Source organism: Mauremys reevesii, linkage group 3 (genome assembly GCF_016161935.1).
Source record: "Mauremys reevesii isolate NIE-2019 linkage group 3, ASM1616193v1, whole genome shotgun sequence".
NCBI lineage: Eukaryota > Metazoa > Chordata > Testudines > Geoemydidae > Mauremys > Mauremys reevesii.
The window spans coordinates 80,428,713-80,434,551 of NC_052625.1; positions in this window are offsets into that span (position 1 = coordinate 80,428,713).

Consider the following 5,839-nt stretch of genomic DNA (forward strand, 5'->3'; position numbering starts at 1 on the left):
TATGGTATTGGAGTTTTCCAGTTCACTGCCATTTAACTATCTTGCTGTTCGGTCACCCAGGTCCCATAATGCTGCCAAGGCAAGGCAGTGCTCCCTGTGTCACATGCCATCATCCAGTTTTCAAAATATTTTCATTGCTGTCTATGAAATCCAGTACTCCCCATCCCAACCCCAAACGTTAACAAATAATGAGACTGGCCCATAAATCAGAAGAGTTGGGTTTTTTTAAATGTGGGGGTTGGGTGGCTTTTTTTGGTCTCTTTGACTTTTGACACCCCTGCCCCCCTGCCTACTCCCCGTGTGAGTGATAAAACGGTGTTGCTAATTCTCCCATATTTATACAGTAAGGTGACTTGGGTCCCTGCTGCAGGAGCTTTTGCTGGAGGACCCAACTAAGATCAGATTACAAGGATTTGTATAAAGTGCTCCCTGATTGTGTGGAGCTTCCCACTTCTTCACAACCCACCAAATTCTAACTAAATAATTCTCTGTCCCACCCAGCAATTCTCCCCCGCAACTCTCACATCAATTCTGCCCTCCTCAGCCCCACATCTGCCCCTTGCCTCTCAGTGCACCTCTACTCCTGCAGCTCTCCACCCCCTCTACAGCCAGGACTGGGGGTGCAGCTGCAATGAACCCCATCCTCAGCTCTGGAGGAGGAGAGCAAGCTCCAGGGTTTTTCACCACTTCTCCCCCTTTCCAAGCTGGGTGTTGCAGAGATGGAGATGGGAGGGGGGAAAAGAAAGCAGAATGACCTATTTTTGGCAGGGTGGAGGAGGGAGCCAAGCTGCCCTGAACTGCTGGGTTCTTTCTACCCCCTCTCACACCTTCCCTGCCTGTGAGAATGATGTCTGATGCTCTCCTCGGTCCTCTCCCCACTCTCCTCTTGGCTCCTGAGAACAGGGCTGCCCGGGGGGGGGGGGGGTAAGTGGGGCAATTTGCCCCAAGCCCTGGGCCCCACAGAGGCCCCGCGAGCCCTGGCCCAGCAGCGGTCCGGGTCTTCGGTGGCAGGGGGCCCTTCAGTCATTCCGGGTCTTCGGCGGCATTTCAGCAGTGGGGGGCCCTTCAGTGCTGCCGAAGACATGGAGCAACTGAAGGACCCCCCACTGCCGAAATGCCGCTGAAGACCCGGACCGCTGCCAGGTGAGTACAAGCGCCGCAGTTCCCCCGCTTTGCCCCAGGCCCCCTGAATCCTCTGGGCGGCCTTGCCTGAGAGGAAGGAGGAGAGCTCTACCTGCCTCTGCAGCAGCTCTAATGGGCTGATCTTTCCCAAGAGGTGGGGAAGGCAGCCAATAAGAAAGATATTTTACCCTGGACAAGACTGACAATTGCATGAGAGCTGGAGCTTCTCCCGTAATGGTGAGGCTAAAATTGTGTTACTTTCCAGGAAATAGTGAAAATTGGCAACACTAGAAATCCTTGAACACCATATATCCACGAGGATTTATATACTTATGTAGTATGGTGCACTGTAGGGTACAGGTGCATGTTACATGCATGCATACATGAGGTTACCAGTTATTGCCAACTGGACTTCAGGGAAAGCACCACTTCTTTCCAGAATGGGGGATGGGGAGTTACCCATCCTGGAAGTGGGATGATGATGATGCTAAAAGCAGACTGAAGGCCAATTTGCAAGATGTTGTTTGTATTTGTTTGCTCAGGCAATTATTATAATCCACTCATCTGCAAATGTGCTTTCTGTTGTTGTTAGATCATTAACCTTAACAGTGTCAACATGCTCCCAGGATGCAGTTCAATTATGACTGCACAGAGTAAGAGTGAAGAGCATGTTTCATGTGGAGGAAAGTGCTCACTGTTCATGCTTAATGGTTCCTGAGAAGCACAAATCCTATAAACACAGTCCAAATGCTCAGAGGTGACTGCTACGTTGTAAAGAGAAACGGACCCACTTACAAATATTTACTAATCTGTCACTGTCCAATTCTTGCAAGAGAAGAAAAACACCATGTCAGCCTCTTGTGAATTCTGGCATGGTGAAAACATATATCCATTTACAGTGGCACATGCACAGAATCCATGGTTGATTCCCCACTCATTTACACCAATGATTTCAGTGGAGTTACTCCTGATTTGCACCAATGTAACTGACAGGGGAACAAGGCCTCAGGATTCTACTTCGTTTCCTTGCTTTTCAAAATTCCATGAAACTGAAATTGCTTGGTGGTCATGGGTAGTGCTTAATCCTGTCAGCCACGAAAACAACACAAGCAGAGATGAAGCAAACACACTGACCCTGATTCTCATTTACATACAGTCCCTGTTACACCATGCTGACAGCATATAGGCTCATTAAAGTGAGTTTAAATGTAACACACCAAAGTGCTGTGAAAACATAGGATTTTTTCACATGGGTTAATGGTGGTATGGTTTTTTCACCAAAGTACTAAAGGCTTAAAAGCAATCCGGATCTAGCACCAAATAAAACAGTCACTTTCAATAGGGTTATGGTCAGAAAAGTTTCTGTGTAAAAAATGGCTACCATTTACTGTAATTATATTTATAAATGGATTTTATATTAGATTGGTGATATTGCCCCTTTAAATGGAAAACTCTACTTTGTGTTCAGGGATTTAATACTTTATTGAGCACATATGTTATTAGCGAATAATCTTATAAAGAGGAACAACATTTTTATCCAAAGTGCAGCAAGGCTGCTTGCTACCATAGCAAAACCAAGCTGTATAAAATACGATCATCTCCTCAGTTGCACTTGACAGCTCCCACTGAAGTCGGTATCTATTTAGGCTCTTAGACTGCACTCGGTATCGGCGTCAATGGGACTTGCATGCATGCATTTAACAGACAGGATAATCAGGCCCTACGTTACCAAAAGAGTCCTGATAAAATAGGACACCTGATTTTTTTGCCTAAAATTAAATTTGAACATTTTTGAAAGAGTTTTTAATAACTTATTTAAATATTTGGGTTCCCTCTGCTCTTCCTGGTTCGGGCAGGGAACAAGCCGAGCGTACAGATGCATCGCCATTTGGAGGTGTAATTCCCAGCTCAAGTAGACATACCCACCCAATTATGCACCTACGAGCTTGGATGGGATTATACTCAGGCAGCTAGCCCAAGATGCCACCTGTGCCACCACAGCCAAACTGCTATTTTGAGCAGAGCTCACACTCGGATGTTGATCTGAGCTGGGTACTACGACTCCCAGCTGCTTCATGAGAGGCTGTTCTGTTGAGATTTCCAGCCCACTGTTACAGGTGGGGGTGTTCCAAATGAGTATTGATGCATCTTTTATTCTTGTTGATCCCAAATGAGCTGTCAGCCATTTGAGTTTAGGTATTGTCCCATCACTAATGCACACTTATTAGCCAGGCTGAGTGGGCAAGTGGCATTATGATGTACCAGCTCTTTATTAGTAATTCTGTCAGTTTGTACAAAAATATATAACCATTTTTGTAAATGGAAGATTAATGGTGAGATTCTGTGCTCCATCTGTAAAAGCCATGGGGGAGGAGGGCACCTTCCTGACCCTGGAAAGGCCCTGTCATAATACAGATTGCCCAGGGGATGCTGTTGTCTACACTACGAGCTAGGGCTATGATTTCCTTTGCTGATCTACACACACTTGCACTAACTCAGGGGGTATGTACTTGGTATGGCTCAGGGCTCAGGGCTCAGCCACTGCCACTGCCACTACCAAGCTGCTGTGGCTAGACTGCTATTTATACTCATGCTGGAGATGGGGCTTTTAGTGCTCCTTTACACTACTCCAATCCTTTGCTCACTGGAAAGTGGCTAGAGCTGGGATGAGGCTTTCACCCTAACTTTCTAGCCCCTGTAGTTGGGGAGAATTCTCCAAACTCGAATGGACTGCCTTACTGTGTCTGCAGATGTTCCTGCAAATTCATTCCTCCGAAAGGTGTCCGTTCCTCCCAATCCACTTAATTTATGTGTTAACTCTGAAGTCTAATGACAACAATCATTATGTCTACATTGTTAATTGTTAATCATTTTAGCAGAAACATCAGCCAGCAATGAGGGGACTGCAGGCAGATCTTTGGGAAGAATGCTGCCATTTTTTTCCATCTTGACCCCTCTACATATCTGTAGTTAATAAGTTAGCTAAGAGCATCAGATACATCGAGTCTCACAGAAGAGAGTCATACAGTATGTCACACATTCCAAAGAGATCTTATTAAAAACAGACTTTTCTCCCAGCCTTCTGCATGGCTCCTGACACAGATTTACACTTGCCCTGGATAAGCTGTCAGTGTCAGGCCAAGTGAATAATAGATTCAGTTTGTGGCTGAGATTTGATTTCAGATAAATTAGTCTAAAAAGCTTGGCAAAGACAAAATGTTAAACAAACTTCCTATCCACTTGTGGCTGGGATGTATGTTAGGGCAGCCTTCAGGGCATGTCTATCTGCACCAGAAGTTAAACCGTAGCAGTGCGAGTCTGGGGAAAGAATCAGCCCCTTACCAATCCCCAGCAGTCCCAGGTTTGGAGAAGAACCAGTCCCTCAGCCCTTGCACTGGCCTCAGTACTGATGCAAGAATGAATTCAGACCCTTGTCTTTGCCTCTTGTCTGTTTGTTTCCATCTGTCCACTCCTCTTTATGCGCTCCAGTTTGTTTGTACTGCAGTGAGACACCAGTCTTCTGGGTGCTCTGCCAGCTGATATAAAAGAACTTAGAGTCTAAATAAGATCAAGACCCCCGGGGTGGGTGTGGAACACCAGAGTGTGTGTGTGTGTGTGTGTGGAGGAGGTGTTGTTGAGGACAGCAAGTGTGGCAGTAACAGGGACACAGGGTTGCATTGATTAGCTATTTCTTTTTCTAATGAATAGCTGTACAGAAATAAATGAGGAAGAGGTTTTAATGGATCTCCTGACAGGCCACTCGCTGAGTGTTGTCAGCCAGTTGACCATATGTGATGGGAGGGGAGGGGAGAGGGGTTGAGAAGCAATCAGAGGGAGGTCAGCATTCTTTCTCCATTCTTTGTTTTACCTTCATTAGACAACATGGCTGCTTTCATACCTCAGTGCTGTTGTGCTGTGCAGGGCTGAGGTGACTCAGCTGGGTCCAAAATGCCTTGAAAACAAGGCAAGTGGACCCCTGCACCTGAACTAATTGCTGCACTTTTCTCTATGTAAACATAGCATGACAACAGCTGGCTGCCCAGAGGTTAGAACTGAATCAAAATATAAACATTTGAACCCCACTGTGCTTTTCTTATTGGAGGCAGCAGGACTGGGTATGAGAGTCTCAAAGCTTACTAGAGAGTACTTAGCCCTGTAACTCCCAGTCATTTCAGTGGGAGTTCTGTGGCTAAATTCTCCCAGCTGGCTTTGAAAATCTCAACCTCCATCTGTTTGTTTACTGGGGAGTGGTGGTGTTACAAACCCACATTCCAGCAAAGGATATGCTGGTGCTCCTCACTTCCAAAAGCTACAGGGAATTAAAAGCTCTTTGCTCCAGATCCTCAGCTGCTGTAAATTGGCTTAGCTCTACTGAAGTCAGTGGAGCTACACTGATTTACCCCAGCAGAGGATTTGGCTCTTTCAGTCCATATCAAAGTATTTGTTGTTGCCAGTCGAATGCAAGTGAAACACGGATGGATTTTGAATAAGATCTGTAGCCAGGGGATTTTAATGAATAAAAATATGTTTTTAAAAAACTAGTGCAGGCCCCTTTCACTCTTGCCAACACTTTGTGTTTTGTCTTTTGCTCAGTGTGATTGCATCTGCATCACTATGGTAGCTAATGAATAATTATTTAATTTACCAACCTCTGGTGGCAGCATTTTAGCGTTAAAGATATTGCAACACAGTCTCTCTTTTTCCACACCCACGCACA